Source organism: Ixodes scapularis, unplaced genomic scaffold (genome assembly GCF_016920785.2).
Source record: "Ixodes scapularis isolate PalLabHiFi unplaced genomic scaffold, ASM1692078v2 PGA_scaffold4__175_contigs__length_147842914, whole genome shotgun sequence".
Classification (NCBI taxonomy): Eukaryota; Metazoa; Arthropoda; class Arachnida; order Ixodida; family Ixodidae; genus Ixodes; species Ixodes scapularis.
Genome location: NW_024609879.1, coordinates 51,511,455 through 51,536,226, shown reverse-complemented (window position 1 = coordinate 51,536,226; position 24,772 = coordinate 51,511,455).

Below are 24,772 nucleotides of genomic sequence, written 5' to 3'. Positions count from 1 at the left end.
CATTTTTTGTCAAAGCATGAAGTTCCGATCACAACTTCATGCTTTCAGCAAGATAGCAATGGGAACCGAAACTGTTAAAAAGCGAGGGCAGACGCTATGAAAGCGGTGGCAGCGCGTGCAACTGGGAGGATCGCTTACTGAGGCCGACCGCTCAACGACCGCTTGCGCGGAGCGCTCGGCATCTGCCTGGGCGAAGGGCTGGATCGCGCATCCCCGCTTGGTCGCTGCAGCTGCAGCGCGAGAGTGAAGCCACCGATCGGCGATTTTGCATGTTGAAAAATCGCGTTTTTGGAGCGTTGCGGAGGCTGGCGGCAACATGCTGAAGACACGTTTTCTACTCGTTCGTAGTCATTCCTCGAAGAAGCTCTTTAAAACCCGGTGTAAGCCCCGAGACTTGTCGTTGAGAACATGTGGAAGCGCAGTGCCGCAGTAAAAATGCCCAACTCATCGAAAGCAAGTTTCGCCGCCACGACGCAACGCGCAGGTCACGAGTGACCCGCGCGTTGCATCATTGGACTTTTTTCATAATGCAACGTGCGGGACCCTTGTGACGTCACACGTGACGTCAATTGTGACGTCATTATAGGAAACGTCCCATAATGCAATGCGCGGGTCACGAATGCGACTGCACATTGCATTATAGGACGTTTCCCATGACTCAACGCGTAGTTACGCCGACGGCGACGTTGGCGTCGCCGGCCCGCGCGTTGCATCATGAGACGCTTCCCATAATGCAATGCACGGGTCACAAATGAGACGGCGCGTTGCATTATGGGACGTTTCCCGTAACCCAACGCACGGTTACGCCAACGGCGATGTTGGCGTCGCCGTCGCCGACCGCGCGTTGCATCATGGGGCGCTTCCCATAATGCAACGCGCGGGACCCTCGTGACGTCACACACGCCGTCATTATGGGACGTTTCCCATAATGCAACGCGCGGTTACGCCGACGGCGACTGCGACGGCGATGCCGCTCAAGCCGGAAACGGGCGCCTGAGAGCTGCTCTCTAAAAAATTAATAGATGTAAACCAAATTAAATTTTCATTCCACAGCCATGTTTGATCCCGTCTTTTTTAACAAAACTGAAATAAGCCTTTGTTAAGTGGTTTAAGGATGACGCGGCGTTAATACTAGGCCAAGGATAATATTAGGTGTCACCTTTTAGCATATTGAAGACATACCCAACCTAACGGTCATTTGTAACCATCATATAGTTTCCATATCAGCGAAAAAGCAATGTCGGTTACATATCAAAACTTGCATGGCTCGAATGGCCTGTGAAAGCAGCGAAAAAACGATGTCGGCCAGTCACCGAAAACTCAGTGGCTGAACTGGCCGGTGATAACAGAAAGAAAACGATGTCGGCCAGTCAGCGGAGACTCGACGGCTGGACTGGCCGCTGACTACAGCAAGAAAACGATGTCGGCCAGTCACCGGAAACTTCATGGCTAGACTGGCCAGTGACTACAGCAAGAAAACGATATCGGCCAGTCACCGGAAACTCCATGGCTAGACTGGCCGGTGACTACAGCAAGAAAACGATGTCGGCCAGTCACCGGAAACTCCATGGCTAGACTGGCCGGTGACTACAGCAAGAAAACGATTTCGGCCGGTATCGGGAACTTTCCGGCTGGTGCTGGCCAGTTTAGACAACGAGTCCCCGATATCGGCCGGCGTCGGTTTCTCACCGGCGTCCCTGGCCGGGATCCGCCGTACAGCTCCCGGTACTGGCCGACGTAATCCCAGTATCGGCCGACATGGTGTGCTACCTGGGTTGTTGCTTTCAAGGTTGGAGGTTTCGCGCGCAGAAAGTGATGTCAGGCGATAACAGGCCGGAAATTGATTGTAGAGGTGAGCTCTTATTTCGTTCATCTCTAAGTTGACAATGCGGTGAAGCCATTCAGTGGCCTGACTCCTATCGCTTGATTTCGCTCGCCTCGCGTGTGTATGCGGGGAAGGGCTGATCACGTGGTGCGAGACTGACAGTCAAACGCTCTAACAAGCACGTAGTTTCCACCGCGCTGTCAGCTTACAGGGGATAAAGTCCCCGATCCATAACTAAAGGCTTTGTGTGGCAACTGAGGACAGCGTGCGCTTCCGAAGGCGGTAATCCAGGGAATCCGGACTCAACGGGCGCCTCGCTCGTTCCTTGCGCACCTTGCACCCAGCTTGCACTAATGCTCCATACAAACAAAACAAAAAAAAAAGGAAAAAAATATTAACGAACTTTAGTGTCCGCAGCATGCCCATTCCACACTATCTTTTTTGTGTTTATTTATTTGTTTTTTCGAAGTTTTTTTTTAAGTTTTTTCGTGAAAATATTTGCGTCGTAAAAGAGCTGGTTGGTCGGTGCTGGTTTGTTGTCGATTCGGTAACTAACAAACACAGGAGACCAAATTAAAGTTCACAATCTTTCCACATCATGACTTTCAACTGGCTGGATTGGTACCAAGACCAAGCTTATCAGTAAATTTGGCTGTCGCTAAAAGACAGATTTATTTATCTTCTAAATTCCTCTAAATTTATTTACTCTCTAATTTCCTCTGGGTCCTCTTAATTTTCGTTTGCGACACTTCTCTCACTTCCGAAGCACTTCGATGGTGAAATATTTTTTGTGAATCGGATTTCTTTAGCTCACGGATGCGGCAGGCTATGCTTCTCGGGACGCGCTGACCCACGTCTTCTGTACAGCCCATTTAGGGCATTCGGACGGCACTCCAATGCGTGCTTAGAGTGCCATCGGACGTGGGCACTTGAACGCTTGGCAAGAGTACCACGGCACTCTAGACACAGGCTTTTTCAAAGGCCATGCTAGATGGAGGAAGCTACCGCTAGTTACAGAACATATAGACATTTTCGCTCATTCATTTTAACTGAGCTTCTGTCGTCCGTGTTTCGTACCTCGGGAACATTGAACATAAGAAGCTTAGCATAATTTTTAACATATCGTAGGGCGACATAGAGCCAGTCTACGTTCTTCTCAAAATAATTGAGCTATCGCTTGCTGTGTAGAATCAACTGAAATTAAGGTGAACCCGTCAATGGCAGTTTAATTGTGGCTCTGTTGGACAGCGAAACAAGACTTCTGTAATACACACTAAGGTATCTATATTTAAAGCCAGTGAGATCCGTACCACAAATATCGATATCCGGAATGCTACACTGTGCTTCCGCTGTACATTAGGAACTGTTTGATGAACAGCGGAAAAGAGCAGCGATCTTGAATGTTCCCTTATATCGAAAACCTTCTTGTCAAGGGAGCTTCGGAGGGCGAGGTTGAAACAGCTAAGGATGTAGCAACCTGTGCACAGTTAAAAGGTTCAACCCCCCAGAGCTTTTCTTGAACAGAGCAGAAGACTGCCCGACTCCCGAGCATCGGAAAGTAAGATGTAAAGATTGAAAAAAGGTAGTAGTCAAGCCAGGTTTATTTAATGACTCAAAACAAAGACCGCATAACAAGTTTGGAAATCATCGCTAACAACCTTTCCAAACTCTCTGGCTCCGTCGTTTATTTTCTCCACGGCGGTGAAAATATGGGAGCCCCTAGTGTCACGTACCATAAACCTGGCTTGCCGCCATGTATAGGTTTTTTGAACCTATACATGGCTTCGAAACGAACGCCGTGTTTAGGGCGACGCTTTATGAAATGGTCGTCACGTGGCGTATGCAATAGACCGCGCGAAGCCGACCTCTTCTGTCACGGAGGGAGGTTTTCCTCTTTGCTTGCTTTTAATGCGAATGTGGAAAAAATACTTTTTTTATACATATACCTGTTCCTACGATCAGTGAGGTCGGGCTCAGAAGTAACTTGAAACGACCCCCCAAAAATATAACAATGCCCCAAAAACATCCCTGGGCTATATAACAACCCTAGGCACTTATGTAACGAAACATAATCGCACACGCGCGTCAGCATCCGCTCATACACCCGTTTACACACCGATCTATATGTTTATTGTTTAATAAATCTGTAGCAAAAACATTAATTTCCTATTGCTTGGATAAAGGAGTGTCCCCCGCTTAAATGATCTTCCGGCCGCAGGTAATAATTAAGTTAATAAATACTGAAATATAAACCCGTCAAGGCAGGCTGTACCAACTCATTTATTAAAACATCCTTGCCCATCTCCCCCCCCCCCCCAAAAAAAAAAAAAGAAGAAGAAGAAAAAAAAGAAAAATAGAAAAGCGGATAGGAAAAAAAGGTTTCCCCGAGAAAACGAAAAAAATACCTGCGCCGAACAGCGTCGAACTTGCGGATGGATGGATGGATGGATGAATACGGCTGAGCCCTTTGGATCGGGCGGTAGCTTACGCCACCTAGCCATTTTGTTTTACCATTTAAGCTTAGAATATTTAAATGTGAAATCTATTCACTCCGCAGTGCAAAGAAAGTGAGGCTATGAAACCCCCTTGCCATCAGTGGATAAGAAAATACCTAGTTTTCTCTCGATTTCTGCCACCATTCACTTAATCTTTGCTTGGTAATCTCTACAGTCTTGAAATCCACTCTCCCTTCGCTGTCTCTAAAACCCAATGACTTTATTAAATCTATGTTGTCTTCGGTAGGCATAGGGTGAAGCCCTTTACAGTAGAGTATCAAGTGTTCAGCCGTCTCGTCCTCCTCTCCACAAGCAGTGCACACTGTATCAATTTCCTGGTACTTCACTCTGTATGTTCTGGTTCGCAGAACACCCGTTCTGGCCTCAAACAGCAATGAGCTTCCCCTAGAATTGTCATAAATGCTTTCTTTGGCAATAACTCTTTTGTTTAATCTATAGCTTTCCAGAGCCGTCTTTGTCTGCATTCCCTCTAGCCACCAATCTCTTTCTGTGGCCTTAACTTTCTTCTTAACTGAGACTTGCTCTTCCGTATCTTCGCTATAGCCCAAAAACTTTCCTCTTAATTTCCTAGTGCGCTGTCTCCACTTTGTGTCTACACTCCTCATGTATAAATAGCTGAAAACCTTTCGTGCCCATTGCTCCCCGTCCATTTGCCTCAACCTATCCTCAAATTCTACCTTGCTCACCGCTTCCCTGCTCTCAAATGATGCCCATCCCATGTCTCCTTGTACTCCCTGGTTTGGCGTTTTGCAATGTGCCCCCAAAGCCAGTCTACCTACTCCGCGCTGTTTTATTTCTAGTCTCGCATGCACTTCGGATTTCATGCATAGCACTGCGTTTCCAAAAGTCAAGCCAGGCACCATGACCCCTTTCCAAATCTCTCTCACCACCTCATACCTGTTGTAATTCCAAAGTGCTCTATTTTTCATTACAGCTGCATTTCTGTTGCCCTTACCTATTATATACTTTTCATGGTCTCTGAGATATTCTGCACCATCACATATCCATACTCCTAGATACTTGTATTTACTAGCTCTCTCAACTGTAATATTCTGTATCTTCAGCCTCTCAACCTCATCCTCGTTAAAAATCATGACTGCCGATTTTTCGCTACTGAATTCTAAACCTAATTCCTCTCCTTCCCTACCACAGATGCTCATTAATTCCTGCAACTCTGTCCTGTTGTTAGCCATTAGTACAATATCATCCGCATACATCAATCCCGGTAAGGATTGCTGAATTTTTTGGCCTAGCTTACTGTAAGAAAGGTTGAACCCAAGCCCACTCTTCTCTAGTCTATCCTCCAATCCTCTCAGATACAACATAAACAGCAAAGGCGATAACGGGCACCCCTGCCTAAGGCCTCGGCTTATCTCTATTTTCCCTGTCGCCTTTCCTTCCCATGTTATAATCACCTTGTTATCTTTGTAAATGTTCCTTAATAGTGCTGTTAGTCCTTCATCTAGGTTTAAGTTCTCCATTATGTCCCACAGGTTTCTTTGGTTCACATTGTCATAGGCACCCTTGATATCCAGAAATGCCAGCCAGAGCTGTCTGTTTTCTTTTTGCGCTATTTCTATACACTGTGTTAGAGAAAATAAATTGTCCTCCAACCTTCTTTGTTTTCGAAACCCGTTCTGTAATTCGCCCAGTATGCCCTCGCAATCTACCCATTCGCCGAACCCATAGCGGCGCCATCTATCGACAGCCCGTGATATTGCGAGGAGAAACTAACCCTCGTTACAGTTACTCTCGAGGTCGAGGGAGGGTTAAGGGAGAGTAGTATCGAAAGAAGCGGTCGGGAAAGAGTAACTTCCATGCGGATAGAGTTAAAGGAGAGTAAGTTAGGGCACTTACTCTCCCTTGACACCTTTTTTTTTAGAGTGTGCCTCGGAAAACAAGGGAAGAGATTGACCTCACCTCTTAATCTAAAATTGAGGTCAGCGATCAAACTATAATACGGGAAGGGTCCACAAGGGTCGCGCGGGCATATTCCATTTAGCACGCCAGTCGGTCGTAGGCAGACGGTCTTGCGACGAAGCAAGGCAGCGCCGAGTCGGAATGCCTGCTAGGCCTATATTCTGAGCAGCTCGCTTCGTCGGAGTCGGTGAATCCAGCGTTCTTGTTCGTCGTGGTCTGTTTTAAGTACTGTTTTCTTGCTGCGTGAAGTCGGCACGCGCTAGAAGAACACGTAGAAAAAGAAACGTTCAGTCAGTCAGAGTTTTGAGAGGAAGGAAAACAAAGAAAATAAAAGTTCGTCCGTCGCCGCCACCCAAGTAACTGTCGGCCCTGCCCTACTGCACACGCGCAGTAGTTGCGTCGTTTACCACACGATAGATGGCGCTTGGCTCTCAGCATTATCAAATTTGGCAATTTTCGCCACACATCTCTAATTATGCTACAAAATGTGGATCTGAATATTATTTAACAAATCTTTTAGAAAACATTCACCGGCTATTTATTGTTTACGATCGCGGTGCTGGTGTCGCGTTATCGCATGCGCCGCGCGCGTGGGCAGCCGCAGGAATGACGCCGATCTTCTCCAACTCGGGGTAGAAGCCAAAAGAGCCTCGTTTATTCCAGCGTCATCACTTTTATAACAGTCAGGCACGTGACCGCGATACACCGAGCGGCGTCACATGCGCTACCGCCCCATCTCCCCTTTTGTTCTTTTTATTTACAATGGGTCTTTCACTGAACACATTCAAGGATCATAATTGACAACAAATCCGCACAGCCACCATATTTGACAATAAACCCACACAGCAGACGTATATGACAGCGAACTTAGTCACAAAGAAACGGGCAACTCGAGCAACAGCTACTTTGCTTCGTAGCGTTCCGGTTTTCTCACTTGGCGACCGTATCGTGACAAGTAAGGCGAGGTAGGAAACGGAGGTTGAATCCTACCGATTTCAGATAGATCACTCCCTGTGCTATCCCCTCCCAGAACTTCAGTGGCGCTGCGGTCTTCGCCGCTAGGCTCGCGGTTCTCTGGTAACTCATAGCTTCCCTGTGTGCCTCCCGACCTGGTCTGCTGAGGGGACAAAAGAACCACCATCTTGCGGTTCCTTTCTAAAAGCACCCCCGCGTGAGTCTCTACCACGAACGACCTTGGCCTTTGGCCGGATGGAGGACTGTTGCCTTTTGCTTATAGTCCTTTACCCATACTAATACACCCGGCCTCAGGGGTGGCAACTCTCGTGCGGCATGCCGACGATTGAATTGTAGGCGCTGCTTCTCTCGAAAGGCCTGGTCCCGCCTGCGGACCTTGTTCAGGTTGAGCTCTCGGGGCTACAAACTTCGTGGGTGCAGCGGAAGCGTCGTACGCAGGCGCCTGCCCATCAAAAGTTCCGCCGGGCTTTTCCCAAGTGGCCCTGGGGTGTCCCTGTAAGCTAGCAACGAAATATAGGGGTCACGGGCCTTTATAATCAAGGTTTTAATCGTTTTCACCATCCTTTCTACCTCTCCGTTTGCCTGCGGATACCTCGGGCTCGATGTCACGCTACGGAAGCCGTACTCGCGAGCAAACATCTTAAACTCCACAGATACAAACTGTGAGCCATTATCGGAAACTACAATCTCCGGTATGCCATGCCTTGAAAAAAAACTCTTCAGGTGCAATATGACACTGGCACTTGTCAACGATGTCAACAGAGCGACCTCGGGGTATCTAGAGAGGTAGTCAACGGCAACCAAATAGTGAGATCCCTTGATCTGGCACAGATCAACACCTACTTTCTGCCACGGCCTTTGTGGCGTTTCCGTCGGAATCATGGGTTCCGAGTTCTGCTCTCGGTGTTCAGCGCATGCTGTACAATTGGCTATCAAAGTTCCAAGCTGAGAGCTTAACCCGGGCCACCACACTGACTCTTGAGCCCTAGCTCTGCATTTACCAATGCCTTGATGACCCTCGTGTAACTGCTGGAGGACCTCGTTTCGGAGCTCTTGAGGGATTACCAACCTTCTCCCTTTTAGCAGCACTCCTTCGCATACAGTTAATGCAGACCTCTCCTGCCATTACGGCCTCAAGACCATTGGCACTGACGAAAACTTCGGCCATCCTTTACGGCTCAAGTCAATCTAGCTCCGACAGACTTCATTCTTTTCCTGAGCTTTCTTAACCCGTTCAAAACGGTTATGTTCGATGATGCCGGGTACGCAGCCTTCCACGTGTTTCGTGACTTCGCTAACAGTAAGCGAATTAGAACAGGCTGGCGTTCCCCGCAGGGGAGCCCTTGACAAAACATCGGCAGTTATGACACTCGTTCCGGCTACATATTCAACCACAAAATTGAAACGCATTAACCTCATCCGGAAGCGCTGGATGCGCGGAGCTAATAAGTCAATAGGCGACTTCCCCGAAAGCGTGACTAGTGGTTTGTGATCGGTCTCGAACACAACATCAAGTCCCGTGATGTACCCTTCGAAACGTTCCGCCGCCCATGAAAAAGCTAAGGCTTCCTTTTCTCTCTGGGCATATCGCGACTCGGCTGGAGTTAACGATCTGGATGCAAAAGCAACCGGACGTCGCTCTTTGGGTGAATCTGCAACAGAACCGCCCCCAACCCGAAAGACTACGCGTCAGCGGAAAGAATCGTTGGGTATCGAACATCGTAGTTTGCCATGACCCTTGGCGAGCAGATAACGTCCTTGATATACGCCAGCGACTGTTCCTGAGCAGGCCCCCAGACACACTCGGAATCTTCCAAAAGCAACTGACGTAATGGCTGTCTTCGAAGCCAAGTTCGGAATGAATCTGGCAAGATGATTTGCCATTCCCAATAGCCGTCGCACCTCAGAGACATTCTTAGGAGTCTTAAGCTCCTTTATGGCGCGAACTTTCTCTGGGTCTGGCTTAATGCCCTCATGACTCAGCTGAAAGCCTAGAAAAGAAATTTCTGTTACTCCGAAGCAACATTTATCTTTGTTCAGAGTGACGCCAGCTCGCCCGAGTCTGTCCAAGGTTTGACGCAAACGGTCATCATGCTGGGCTCTGTCTTTGCCGAAAATTAAAATGTCATCCAGCAAGTTTATTACCCCTGGTATTCCCTCCAGTATTTGCGCCATTCTTTTTTGGAAGTACTCGGGAGCCGAGGTTATTCCGAACGGCAGTCTTTGGAAACAGAACCTTCCGAAAGGTGTAATAAACGTAGTCAAAAGTTCGCTGTCGCGTGACAGCTTGACTTGACGGAAGCCCGAGTTTGCGTCAATTTCGGAGAAAACCGTTGCTCCACTTAACATTCCCATGCTGTCATCTACAGTGGGTAAAACGTAGCGCTCCCTACGCACGCATTTATTTAAATGCGTTAAGTCGACGCAAATTCGTACCGCACCAGACGGCTTCAAAACGGGTACTATGCCCGCGCACCAGTCCGTCGGTTCGTTTACTTTTCGTATCGCTCCATTCCGCTCCATTCGCTCCAGTTCTTGCTTAACCGCGTTCCGTAATGGGAGAGGCACCCGAAGCGCCGTATGGATCGCGAACGGAACCGAGTTGGGCTTTAAGTTGATTTGGTACTCTCCCGCCATGGCACCCAAGCCACGGAACAGATGCGGGTAGCACGCCTCAACAGATTGTTTTGACGTGACCAAGTCGACGAACTTTATCACGCCCAGTGCCTCGATAGCAGGGAGCCCGAGAAGAACGAAGTACAACCGAGAGACTACATACACGGTTTGCTGTACGGTTCGGCGTTTCCACTGTATCGTGGCAGTAAACTTGCCCAGAACTTTCAAGCACTCGTTACTGGGACCGGTCAGCGTGATATCGGACTTCTGTAACCTAGAAGGCAGTCCGGGAAAGGTTGACGGTACAACAGAGACCTCCGCCCCCGAGTCTACCTTTGCAAACACTGGCGTTTCGTTAATGAAGGCTTGAATGAATCGGGCGTTAGACCCTGCCCCGCTCACCGACCCAACAAAGTACGCATCGTTGTTCTTTTGGAGACACGAAAGTCGTACCTTTCTGGGGTAGGCGGCAGCTTTCTTGCGGCAGACTGCGGCGAAATGTCCGGCGCTACGACAGTAGCTGCACTTCGTTGACCTTGCCGGGCAGGCTGTCCTGGCGTGAGGATCCTTTCCGCAGAAGGAGCACTTGCAGCCGTCTCGGCCGGTGGCTTGGCTGGTGAAGCGCCGAGGAGGACCGTCTCTTTCCGTCGGCTGGCCTTGTTTCCTGACGGCGTCGAGGTTACCGGCAGCTGTCGTTTCGTTGCTCGCGTCTCGTAGTTGCTGCTGCTGCCGATGGACAGTCTCTTTCAAACGAGCTTTTGCCAGGGCACTGGCAAGTGTCAAGCTCGCGTCCATTTGTAGGGTCTCTGAAAGCTTGGAATCGCTGAGACCAACAATGAAGCGGTCGCGAACCATGCGTTCTTTAAACTTGTGGTACTCGCAACGGTCAGCTAGGGTATGAAGCGCCGTTACAAACTGGTCGACAGACTCCCCTGGTTCTTGAACGCGGCGATGAAAACACGCGCTTTCGTAGACCAGGTTCCGTGCGGCTACACGGTGATTGTCGAATCGCTGTTTGACGACTTCGTACTTCTTCGCGTCGTCGTCGGACAAAGCGAAAGTCTGGAAAATCTGGCGCGCTTGCTTTCCCATAGTGTAGAGCAAGGTTCGTACCTGTGTTTCTTCACCCCGTTCGTTGAGGCCCGACACGAGGCGGTAATCGTCGAACTGTTGACTCCAGGTCGGCCATTCAGACGTACGGTCGAAGTAGAAGTTCGGCGGCGGTTGAACAGCGAACATTCCGTAACCGCTCTTGCAGCCTTCGCTTTCCGCCATCCCGAAGTCCTTGGCGAAGACGAGCAGCCAGCCGGCGACGATAAGAAGCGAGTTAGAAAAACGCCCCGACCACTTCTGACACCATGTCGCGTTATGGCTTGCGCCGCGCGCGTGGGCAGCCGCAGGAATGACGTCGATCTTCTCCAACTCGGGGTAGAAGCCAAAAGAGCCCCGTTTATTCCAGCGTCATCACTTTTATAACAGTCAGGCACGTGACCGCGATACACCGAGCGGCGTCACATGCGCTACCGCCACAGCTGGTGAGGTAGGCTCTTACCCAATAGGCGAAGTGGATTCGGTTGACGTGCTCCGTTTCCGCGGATGCATCGTAGTGAAAAGGCGAAGGAAAGAAGGCGCAAAAGAGTCCAGTTTTCTTTTAAAAGTTCTATAGCAAATAATTTTTGTTGGCTCCCTATTTTTGTGTTTCTTTTCACACCTTTTACAAAGTGCGGTGGATGAAACTCGATTTTAAAATCATTTTGGTAATCCAGATGTCCGGGCATAGCGTAGCAGACGAACCGGTGGTAGTAGACGACGAAGCGAAGGAAAGTAAAAACTAAGCTAAACAAGGCTAAGCAAAATACGCGAACGTCAAGTAAACACAAGAAAAAAAAAAAAAAGCAACATAAACGCAGGAGGAAGAAAGACCGCGGCGGCGTAGCGTATCCTCAAACATAAAAAGAAAGAAAATGGTAGAAGGTGCACGACCATCCAACAATTCTTTTTTTGTTTTTTTGTTTTGCAGCTCCGTTTTTGTTAGTTTTAAGAATAGCGTCACATTTGCACGTGCACAATCGACTTCTTCCAGAGAATACTGACATCGTAGCGTACGTGGTTTGAAATTGCCTTTTGCTTCTCCATCACTTTCTCCATCACTATCTTCCGAAAGGGAAAACGAGCTACCCTTCAGACGAAAACTGCTTTGTAGTATTTGGCTTTTGGTTTTAAATGACGTAAACAAGTCATGATTGGTCGTTTGTTTCGTCTTGAAAGTTGCCAATTCTATGAGCACGTTCGATATCAGAACTCGCTAAAGACGTGCCAAACTTTTCTTCTGTGAATTCAAAAGAGGCGGTTACTGTTGCCTGATCGGGAAGAGCCCCACGAATGCTAAACACTTCAGCTTTAGTTTCAGAAAGTGACTGGAGCCGGTTCTCCATTCCGGCAATCATAGTATTGATGGTTGATAAGGAGTTTTCCAACTGGGTTTGTTTATCAAGAAGAGTTCTAATATCTGACTTGATTTTCATCTGACCCTCCCTAAGTCTCTTGGCAATGTGTTCAATTTTCACTAGAAAGGCCCACATTTTCTCACACTGAAACTCCGGTACAGTGTCCGGGACAGTGTCCGGGCTAGGGTTAGACTCAAAATCACCAGATTGCATTAACAAAGACAAAATAAAATAACTCTGGCGAACTCGCACGCCATGCAATAAAGCGCCCTTGGGCACGAGAGGACTACGAGGTACAGGTTGTTAGACCTCTTAGAATCTAAAGAATAGCCTTTACAAACCTGTAACAAGGAAAACATCGTGGTATAAGCCATGACGGTCGTGACCAAGCTCCCGTGCGCACTGACGCGCCGGCAGTGAGTCAGAGTTTTGAGAGGAAGGAAGTAAAATGAAGTGTTGCTGAGCCGGGGCTCGTTATGTCACCTTTGTTTTGGGGTGGGGAGGGGGAGCGAAAGATATATGGAGAAGGAGGGTGGTTGCCCCAGAGTCGCGCCGCCAACTCCCGCCGCCGCGCCACGCCAGCCGAACGAAAAAGACCCCCCCCCCCCCCCCCCCCCCGGCCGAACAGAGCGGCCAGTGAAGTGATCGGGGAGAGGTCAATTCTTCGCATAAGTTGAGCTAAAGTCTTCTTTAAAATCTTCTTAGTAGTGTTGTGACCGAGGGGTTCCCGAGGCAGCCTCAGGCAGGGCCAGGCGAAGACAGGGATTGCAAACTGACTCCAGGCAGGGACATCAGCAGGAGACGTGAGGGTCTCTCTCAATTAACTCTGTTTAATTACATATATAAAGAAGTTTCTACATCGTCGGAAAGCACCGAATGGGCAGCGAATAGGTCCTTATATAATAAAATCGGTGTTCTGGAGCTGCCGTGCCATTGGTTGGTTAGTGCCGCATTCCAAAGTTGGCCTCGACGTCAGCCTCCTCCTCTCGGCCCCGATGCTCGGTCGTTGTTCTTCTCCGAATCGAAGGCGCCTCGAGGGGGATTGTCTTGCATGCGGTAGACGCAGACACAACAGACTGCCCATCTGTTCAGGGTCGGGTTCTGTCTGGCGTTCCCGTAGAATGCAGACGCCTCCGTGGAATGCAGACGCCGTAGACAGAACACACCGACGGCAATGTTCTCGGGGAAGGCATACGCAAGGCAGGCGCCGTAGACAAAGCACAGCGACGAGAACGTCGGTTCTGATGCCCTTGAGCCGAGGCCCAAGAGAAACGCTTCTCCGGTTTCGGTCGAACGTGCGAAAAGGGTTCGGATCGCACGCCAACCGTCTCGACGTTCGCTTGGTCGTCCTCCGCACCGGAATGCAATGTCGATCGTAACAGTAGGCCGTCACCAAATGCACCAGTCTCAAGCACCCCCAAGAAGCCCTGTTGAAAAACCTAATATTAATCCAAATTAAAACCGAATCAGAAAAAAAATGCCGGAATAATAAAGAATTGTGGCCAGGCGGGGATTTTTCTTCTCCCTGAGTCTTGCGCCGCGATCGAAGTGTCAATCGCAGTATCAATTCACCACCGGGTGGCTCGCGCGCCCGAGCTGGTCGAGGCTCGCAAGTCGCCCCCTAACACGAGACCTTCTTTATTCAGGGAGGCCGGTGCTCCTATGAATCAGGCAAGCGCCGGGATTTGTACGCAAGAAGAAGGGAGCGTGACTGCGTAGCCCGTTGACGTCATATCCCTTTCAGGACCCATGATTGTGCGGCGCTGATAGCTTGCCCATATCGCTGGCGGTAGAAATGGCACCCGTAGATAACTTGCAGATGTCGAGATGACAGTGTAGCAATCCTTGGTGTTGTGGAGTGCTCTAGACGGCGATGGGAAGCCTAGAAAAATGCACGCAACCGGGAGCTGTAACAAGGAAAACATCGTGGTATCAGCCGTGACGGTCGTGACGAAGCTCCCGGGATTAAGTCTATAAACCACAGTCGAAAGAAATGTTATATTATTTCTATAGCCACGTCGCAATAGACCTTCTTTCACCATATATTATACAATTTATATAGACTAGGCTCGATAGAATAATACGATGCAGTCTGGAGAAGCGTCGTTGCAATTAGTTGTAACCTTCTTGTGGGAGCAGAAATTTCCGACTGAGTTAAATAATTAACGCTTCTTGCAGTGATTGATAGTTGTACATAAAGTTCACCCACCCTTTGAAGGCGCATAGAGTATATATTATTGGCGAGAAAAAGCAACCTATTTGTTAGTGTAGCGTACGTATGGCTGTGGAAAAATTGACACCACTGAACTGCTAGTGTTACGAGTGCTCCGTGGCGTGTGTATTTTGTGATGTCCGCGTATGTGCTTGAGGAAAGTGGTGAGCGCATGCTACCATAAATGCAAAGTGAAAAATCCAAAATTTTTGTTCAAAGATTTTTTTAGAGACTGGAATAATTGCTAAGGAAGAGGTATACAGAAACGTTGTAATAATCTCTATATGTTTGTTACATATTTGATTTTCATAAATTTGTATCAAATTTTTCACTAAGCGTTATAAAATGTATAGAAAAAAACGGTGGATAAAAGAAAAGTGGATTCATGTTCTTCAGAATATATACAGGGTGTTTCCCGTAAAAGTGACAAAAATTCCTAAAAATAGTGTGTTCGAGGTAAAAGGATAATTTTCTCGGGACCAGATAACTCGTGGTAGCGGACGTCATAATATGCGAGATACTTACTAATTTCTTCGCTAAATATTAGAAAAAGGACTTATTAACTTTTTAATTAGTGAAATCGACATGGTTCCAATTAGAGACTTGCTGGGCGTCACAAAACCACTAAATCAGTCATTTCTATAAAGACTTTGAGCGCGTTAGAAACGAAGTAATGCACTAAAGTTACCACTTGTGGAGCACATACAAGCCTGCAACTCTCATTAGGGAAGAAAAAATAGCGCGTGGGACTTACAACAACCGCTATTCTTGTAGCTGTTCCACGAGTGGTAGCTTCAGTGCACTACTACGCGTCTCATGAGCTCAGAGTTCTTCTGTAAATTATTGAGTTAGTGGTTTTGAATGACGCTCAGCAAGTTTGTACTTGGAACGATATGTTTATTTTCATTCTTTCAAAAGTTAAAGGGATGCTGAACCGAAATCGGGATTCCACAAAGTACCGCGGGAAAAAACGAGCAACGGGGTACTACAAACAGGAAAACGTCACTCATACAGCGATATCGCGAAAGGATGACCGTATTTTTTTAAAAAAAGGAGGCGCATATGACAGATATGTTTTCGTCTTTTTTTTTTTTCCAAGAAGGAAGGGGAACGGCCTTGCGTCTTCTCCGCTTCGCCGCCTTGAGGGGGCGAAGCGAAGGGAGGAGGGAATGAGATACATTGACGTTGCGCGCCTCGTCGGCCTCGTTCAATCTCGACCTCTTTTTCCAAAAATACGGCAGTCCATTCGAGATATCGCCTTAAGAGTAGTGTTGTAGGGATTGTAGCGCGCCGCTTACATCTCCTGCATTGTTTTTTTGAAATCCAAAGTTCGGTTCACTATCCCTTTAATGAGTAATTTTCAATTACTAAGCGAACTAATTAATAAGTATCGCGCATTTTCTGACGTCCACCTCCACGAGTAATGCGGACCCAAGAAAAAAATATTTTTGCCTGGAATACACTATTTGTGTTAATTTCTGTCACACTGACGTGAGACACCCTCTATATATACGTATCAGTGTTGCGAAATGGACCCCCCCCCCCCCCCCCCTTTCCGTTCCATTTCCTTTCCGGGGAATAAGAGTTTCCGACAATTCCATTCCTTTCAACTCTTCGGAATGGAGACGCTGAGCCAATTTATACTCCTGAAATGGCTGAACTTCAGAATTATATTCCTTTAATTTCTAAAGCTTAAAAAAGGACATTGACAACCACATTGCGTTGCTAGAAAAAAGCTGCGTAAAGCTGCTGACATGAAACGTGGAGACGAGTGAAAAAGTATCCAAAATCTTGCACATATCATTCATTTTACTAAGCCAAAGGGTGGTCACAAGAGCGATTCGAGCCACTTCGTGTCACTGCAGACATCAATAGCGCTACCTAGCGTCAAAGGCTTGCAAGGTGACAGACGCCAAAAATTAAAACCACCCATTTTCCCCGCAAATGGACCGTATATCCGTCACAAATACATGGATGGCGTGTTGTCTGTGTGATAAGGTCTTAAAAATGTCTAGTTCGTACGTGGCGCATGAAGCTACCTTGCTCCCTTCTTTGAGCACTTGCACAACAGCACCGCTAGTGCGCTGTTAGAAGCGACGCCGCGTACACCTACCCGAAACGGCGCCAGCACAAGCGACTGTAGCACCAGAGGGAATCGGTCTTAGTACGTAACCTTTTACGTTTGCTGTGCGATTCTTGCAATTTCTTCACACATACATTCCAATTCTTTTATTGTGTTTCACTCAAAACACTAGAAGATCGGCTGGGTTACAACTTAAAAGCAGGGAGTCGAACCGGTCAATATTCTGGTTCGGTTCGGGTTCCGGTTCAGTAGCTTTACATTTTGTTTCGGTTCGGTTCTGCAGGTTCAGTAATGCTTTTAACATAACGGTCTGGTTATCGGTTTTATCAAGCGCCAACCAGTTCAAACCGGTTAAAAAATAATCAAACCTCCCAGTCGTTAGCCAGAAAAATCGAGTTCAATACGACGCCATCAGCATTCAAAGAAAACAGGTCACCAGAAGCCCTGCTGCGGAAGCGAGGACAGCGAAACAAATCTATGCTTAATATCGTTTTGTGATCTCGAGTTTGAACGCGAACATTGTTTTATGAAAAAATACGTGGTTATGCAGGTGTTTGAAAACTACGGAAGTACAGTACTCACATGTGAAGTCAATCAGCCAGCACGCATACTACCAACTGTTATCCAGGGTAGATAAGGAATTTGGCCAGTGGAGTGGGACTGCTACTCTGGGGCATTTACGGGCTCACACTGGTGCTGATACACGTTATGCGACCGCCGGGAACTTTTTGTTTCATTTTGATATTAATGTTACCTTTCTTCTTCTTTGAGGAATACTGCATAGAAGCAAGAAAAGAAAATACGGACATGCACACAATGAATAGCTCTTCAGTCTGTCGGTATAGGAAGACATATTCCGTTTCACTTCTATGGACGCCACGACCTACACGAGCAAATACATAGTTTATAGCTTGTCTCATGACTTCGCGCTCCCCGCGTCGCACAGCAAAGCCGGAAGGACATGTGACACCCTCCGAGTTATGAAGTGGCTCCGGTGGCTCGTAGCGTCCTTTACGGTCAATGGTAAGGTGAAAAAAAAAAAAGTACAGAAGTGTACGCCTCCTCGCCGACGCCAATGCGTCCTGCACCTAGACGTGAAGTTTACCTCCTTCTTTTATTATTTTTTAACTGTCTTAATGTCCTTTGTTTAATAAAAACTGGGCAGCTAACGCCGCCCTCGCGAATACTTAATTGGATCGGCGCCGCAACCCACCAGAAGCCGCGGCTTACATTTTATTGCGCCAAACCACTTCCAATGAGCCACTAACCGCAACATGTAATTTCGATTCCGTTCCGTTCAGGTTCAATATCAAATGTTTAATTTAAGTTACAGTTGTGTTCCGCTTGAGATGAAAAAAAAAAAGTTTTGCTCCGGTTTTTGGTGCGGGTTCTGTCCGACAACCTGATTAAAAGCTACATGCTAATCGAGCATGATTACAACAGCCGCTTTGTTGCGTCTCGCAGCTCCAGGAACGACACCTTTTCTGTTTAAAACTATTTAGGTTTCGTTGCTTTACTGAGGGCCGGCAGTTTTCATCCTCAAAGGAGCATAAGCCAGTGAGGCAATGAAGCCCTCAGTCACCTCCAGCGGAATAATGTTGTTTCAAGAGCCACTTACCGTGCGCTAGCGAATTCCGCCGTTAGCCCGTAGGCCCTAGGTGCTAATCGACAGAGCTCGCGTAAGAACCGAGCTCATTAAACTCCCACTCCATTCCGGACAAAATGTGTCCAATTTCATTCCCATTTCATTCCTCCCAGTGCTGCCGGCTTTCCCTTCCCATATTTTATTCCGGTGTTGTGAACATAAGGAATAATTTCGGAATCATTCCAGCTCAGGAGTGGCAGCCGATCATTGCTCGGGCAAGTACTTCGAACGCGTATTGGACACGAGGGTTACGCGTGCGTTTGGCGTGTACTCGGGTCTAATCACGCGCTTCGTGTACAAAAAATGGCAACCGCCAGGGTTGCTTGAAGGGCTTTCCGAAATGGATCTTTGGCGGCCGCTGGTTGTTGTATTTTCGGGACGTCTACTAAATTTCTCTCATCAAGCATTTTCTTCCGAGGGATGGGGGGGGGGGGGGGGGGGGGGAGAGGGGCGGGGGGTAGCACGGGCTTGGTGATACACCCACCATCCCCACCACGCGGTGTCGAAATTGGTGAAGAGGACGTCGCCGGAGGTCTTCGGTTGCTAGGTGTTACGTCTCAGCGTCGCTCCCTATAAGCATCCAATCCAGCGCGGCCTCAGTTGCTATGCGCACTCTCAAGAAAAAAAAAGGATGTAAAAGGGTGTATCGTTACACCCTTTGTCGCATGTAATACACCCCCGAACTTCAATTCGACGTCCAGCGCCCTACAGTCGAACAGACGGCTCCAAATTTTACGAGGTGCTTGATAGCCGTGTGGTACAACTTATTAAAATAGATAATGTACGTTTTACTGACTACAAAAAATAATGGGAGTTTTCTTGGCCCTACTGTAAAAACTCTGAGTTTTCTTTCTGTGGTATTTTATAAGGACTTTGGCTATTTAAAAAGTTATATTGCACTGTTATCAAACCCTTCGTAAAATTTGGGTTCGTTTGTTCGAGGGCGCGGTACGTCGAATTGAAGTTCTCGGGTGTATTATATGGGACAAAGGGTGTAACGATATACCCTTTCACACCCGGTTTTTTTTTTTTCTGGAGATTGTATCGCCAAGCTAGTCAGCTTCTCGAAATATTGCACCCAGGTGCTATCTGTCGGGGCTTGTAGAAGGTGTTGCCTAGCCAGTTTCCAGAGTCAGTGGGGCTGTGTCGCCATCCCGTGGCGACGTAGCGAACTTTAGTAGGCGTGCTGGACCCAGACTAACATCAGCGCATGTACAAGGGCACCAATGTTAAAAAGCAGCGATCGCTTGTTCGCGCTAACAGTGTCGCACTATTTACGTGAAGGATTATTGGCAATGGCGTATATATGATCAATAATAAAATGCAATGATTACACATATAAAAGCCTATTTCGTGTTTATCTCTTTCGTTGAATGTTGGTAATAGTTCATAGTTCATTGTGCTCAATACCCGTCACTGACCCTCAGCCTCGATTCTTCGCTTTTACATAAAATAAACTCTTTTAAATTTCTTAACCGCCTTTCCATCACTAAAGGCAATATAAATGTCTCTTACACTTTTACGGAAGGTGCCTGCAAAGAAGCTAGAAGGGAAGGTAGATGTAAGCCAGATAGTTTCACGTCAGGGCTCGATAGTTTGAAAAGACTGCAGAATGGTCAATTTTTTAACACCCTCGCAAGACGCTGTCAAACTATTTAGAGTATCTGCGGCTGGCCCCTACACAGAAGAGAAAATGGAAATAAAAGCAATCCAGGCCCATGCTATTTCTTTGAATGACTGAACACTCACCAGAAAAGACCGGTTCACAAAACAGAAATATTTCGCCCTACTCCCAGATGTGTTCAGTGAATAATGTACATTCTTGCACTGACTTCAACGTTGAAAGAATGTGCAGTTTATAGTTTGATATTGTTTATCTTGACAAAAGTGAGAGAAAACGATCCACCTCCACCTGAAATAATTCCACTGCGTAGTCGAGGAAAAAAAGAAATCGAAACGCATTTTCCCCGATCTGCAGTTGCGTGTGGCAATCATAGAAACCACGGTGTGACATAATTCGGAGTACACCAGCTTTTGTGGCGCCATCCATCGGATTTAAACCGAACCATTTCCTCTCTGCCGCTACCCTCCCCATCTCTGCCGTGGCAAACCGTCTTTTGTCTCGATCGCTTGCCGCGACCTTCGACGATAGCGAATCTTCAAAACGAAAACGGAAGGCTGGTACTCTTCCAGGGGAAAAACGCGAACTGTTATAGCCTTGCTCCGTTCTTAGGTTTGGACATAATTAGACGGAGACACCGGAGAGATAAGGTGCGCGTGACGTCGAGCTATTCGTCAGAAAGATGTCAATCTAGACCGACCAATGACAATAGAAAGGTAGTGTAAGTAAGTAGGTAAGTTTATTTCCTATCAACACTGATGGTGGAGGTCGAGAAAAAAAGCTGTAAAGTACAGCTTGACAAGGTCCTCGACCTCCTACATAGGCGAAAAAGCAGAGGCACATGAAAAAAAAAAGAACACATACAGAAAAAAATATTCCATACCAAAACATGGTTCAAGGTGAAACAAAAGTGCAAAATACGTATTAAGCAAACAAGGAATAAAAAAATCTATATATTAAAAAAATATAAAAAAAATATTACAGGAAAGATGAAGTAATTGCTGATTTACCTATCTAAGCTCTTAAAATATTCTCTAAGTTGTTTTGGTGATATTCTATTCAACTCCAGTTCACTCTCTTCTAACTGGTTCAGCAATTTAGGCAACTTATATCGAACCATCTGGGAGCCGTAATTCGTTCTCCGAGCCACTATCTCCCAAAGGTGTGCATGACGAGTGGGGTAAACCGGTTCTTTCAGATAAAGATTAGCCAAATATGTAAGGAAACGTGTATTTCTATATTTTTCCGTTTTAAACATATTACTAAGTCCATAATTGTATAAATTGTATGTATTAATGACGCGGAAAGCCCTAAACAGACCAGCTGTGTGAAAGTCAAACGAGACGCCGCCGATGGACCTCAGTATGTTTTGTTGTAATAAAAATATCTTCTCAAGGTTCGATAATGTAGTTGAGCCCCAAACAAGATGGCCATAATTTAAATACGAATAAAACAGAAAATTGTAGATTAGTAATTTCACATTCGTTGGCAAAATTGATCGATGGTGATATATCAATCCAGTTATTCGTGACAGTTTGGGAATACTATTATTTATGTGATTATCCCAGGACATATTCTGAGAAGAGATCACTCCCAAGACATTTAAATTGCTCACAATCTCAATTGGGGTTGTGTTAAGAGTAATATCTCTCATTTTTCCAAACGATTTATTTCTCGTGCGAAAAAGTACAGCTTTAGTTTTGTTTATGTTAATTTTTAATGAATTTTCCCGGCTCCAAATTTCGAATCTCGACAGCGTCAGATTTGCAATGTCCACTAGCACGTCGCGATCCTCGGCTGAAATAAGTAGCGTTGTGTCGTCGGCGTAATTTACAAATTTGACATTTGGGGTGCTGTTGACGACGTCATTAACATAAAGGTTAAAAAGGAGGGGACCTAAAATACTGCCCTGAGGCACACCGCAAAGTATAGGTTTCATAGAGGAAGAATTCCCATTGAGACAAACATATTGCGCTCGATGCTTTAAATAAGACCTATAAAAAATTTGTAAAGCGTGTCCCTGAATGCCATAAATGTAAAGTTTTTTTAGTAAAAGTTTGTGGTCAAGGCAATCAAAGTATTTACTAAAATCTACAAACACTGCCAAAACTATTTTTTTTTCTTCAAAACTTTGCAGAATAAATTCTTTCTGCACGAGTAATGCTGCCTCCGTTCAATTATCTCTCCTAAAACCGAACTGCGAATCCGTAATCAGTGTGCATTTATTCGTGAAATTTGTCAAACGGACATGAAACACTCTTTCAAGTGCTTTTGAATATACCGGTAGTATGGATATCGGTCTGTAGTTTCCTATTTCGTTTCTATCTCCTTTTGTATACAGGACTGAAACTTTAGCCATTTGCATGCGTGTTGGAAATACAGAAGTTACCAGAGCCAGGTTAAAAATATGACTTAGAAATGGAGCTATAAAATCAACAACATACTTCGCTGGTTTTATCTGGATTCCGCCGGCATCGCAGCTGCCGCTATTTTTTAATTGCAAAGTGAGGGAAGTTACCTCAGATTCAGTAACTGGTTCTAAAAATGGTGAGGCCTTGTTTCTCGCATCAGAAAAAGTAGAATTAAAATTGTCCTTGGTGCTCGTTATACCTACAAAATGGTCATTGAAATCCTTAGATAACAGACAGATTGTCAGTTTTGCACCATCATGCTCTATTTGCTCGGTATTTCTTGATAGTTGATTGCGGCCTAAAATTGAGTTTAACCTTTTCCACATAATATCTACGCGTCCGTTTGCAGACTCAAAAACCTCATAATAATAGCGAGCTCTTGCGCGTCGGATCTCTTTTGTTAAGTTGTTGCGATATGATTTAAATACTTTCAATGCATCCTGCCTTCTAGTCTTCACAAACTTGTTGTACAATGTATTTTTTGAGCGAATGTTGCAAAGCAAATCCGGCGTTATCCATGGTATTTGAATACGCCTGGTTTTTCGGAAGTACTTAAACGGAAAATGGGTCTTATATAGAGTAGAAAAAATATCCAAAAAAAACGTTATAGGCCCCGTCAGCATCTGTATTCCGGTCCAGTCTGTGGTAATGACATATTGTCGAAATGCGTCCAACCGATCCTGAGTAATACTTTGAAATAATGTAGGTTGTGTTTTGTTCCTGTTTTTAGAGATATTTTTTACGCTCAAAAATATTGGGATATATCGCTCAGATCACAAACAATGACTCCACTTTTTATGTCGCCGACTAGGTGATTGACTCTAAATAAATATACTGTAGTTTCACTGTGCCAGGTAATTCTGGTTGGTTGAGTAAGAAGATTCTTACAACCGTTCATATTTACAACCAAATCCATGTCCCCTTTAACCTTTGTATCTACACCCATGTCAATGTTAAAGTCACCCCCGCAAACGAGATTAAGTTTACCTTCATTGATAAACACCATAAAACATATATAGTAGAAGGAATGCGATATAATAGTTTTATTTGGAACATATATCTTCTTGTACAGTACACTAACGAGCTGCCGGAAGCCTCAATGGCTTGTGCGCCTAGCTCTGCAGATCGGTTTAGTAAATCGTTCCGATACCTCCCATGCGTCGATAGCGATACCCGATAGCGATACGATGCAAGTACAAAGGCGGTGGCGGATTATCGTGCATTGTTATCTGAATCATCAGAATGTTGTACTAAAACTCTTTACTGGCTCTGTACACCGGCTCCTTCACGTGCAGCGTCCCTCTTGGCCTCTCTCTTTCATGTTGTTCGAAGTTTCGGTTAGCTGCTCCGCGCCTGCTTTGCCTGCATTTCTCCTGCGCCTGCAGCACATTGAGATGGCGTTCGGGGCTGTTTTCCATGTTGAGGGGGCGGCCAATGACGACCGAACAAAATTAGCACAGCCAAGGCCTTAACCTTCCCTCCATTTTCCTCGTCCCTGTGATTGGTTGCGCCCAATGGTCTAGTCAGAAACGCATTCCAAGACCGTATACCCAGGTGCCCCTCGTCAGAAAACCAGGATGAAGCGGAACGCGTCGGAAAAGCTCTCCGCCAAAAATGCACGCTTTTCGCTCTTTTTTAATTTTTGGTTTGGAGACACTTTAGCGGAATCGGCCCCTCAGTACAGAGTGTCACGAGGAGTTGCGCGAAGCCGCCACTACCACGGTTCATTCTGGTACTTGAAATTCTCCCCACTTTTTTGGCCGCGTCACTGGGCGTTCTGTGCCCGGCGTTTGGAAAATTTTGGGTTTTCGCGATACTTTTACGGGGTGTTTCCTTGTGGTTCTCAATATGCGACTCTACCTATTGTGCAGTAGGGTGCTACAATAACAGCACTAGGCAAAAGCGCATCAAATTTTACGTATTCCCTAAACAAAGGAGCCTCCAAAAAGACTGGCTGAGAAAGGTTTACAGAGCCGGACAGAGCGGCAGAAAAAATAACGTTTTTAGCTTTGTTTCGTGACTTCTTTCATAATTCATATCCACTTCATTGCACGTTAGCTAAAAAGTTTAAGCTTACAGGTGAAGCCTTGCGCAGATAGCAGTTTGATTATCCGCTTCCGATCCACGTCCCCAGAATTTGTATCCGGATCCGAACCGCATCTGCAATGTTCTTAAATAATTGCATTGGAATCCCATCCGCGAACTTAGCATCCGCATCCGAATTACATGCGCAATATTCGGAACCGCATTCCACTCTCAATATGCGCTTACATTTTACACGGTACTTATATGAGCCAGTTGGTACATATCTACAGTTGAAAAGCGCCGAAAAGTACACGAACAGAGAGGAAGACAACAATAGAGGGAGCACTCTCAACTAAAGTTTATTTAAAAAGTAGACACTTATATACACGAAAGGCCTATCTTTCTCGCCCATCTTTGCCCAGCCCCTGTTTCAAAAACTCATATTCATCAGTGGAAAAGGCTGAGGTAGTTTCGCT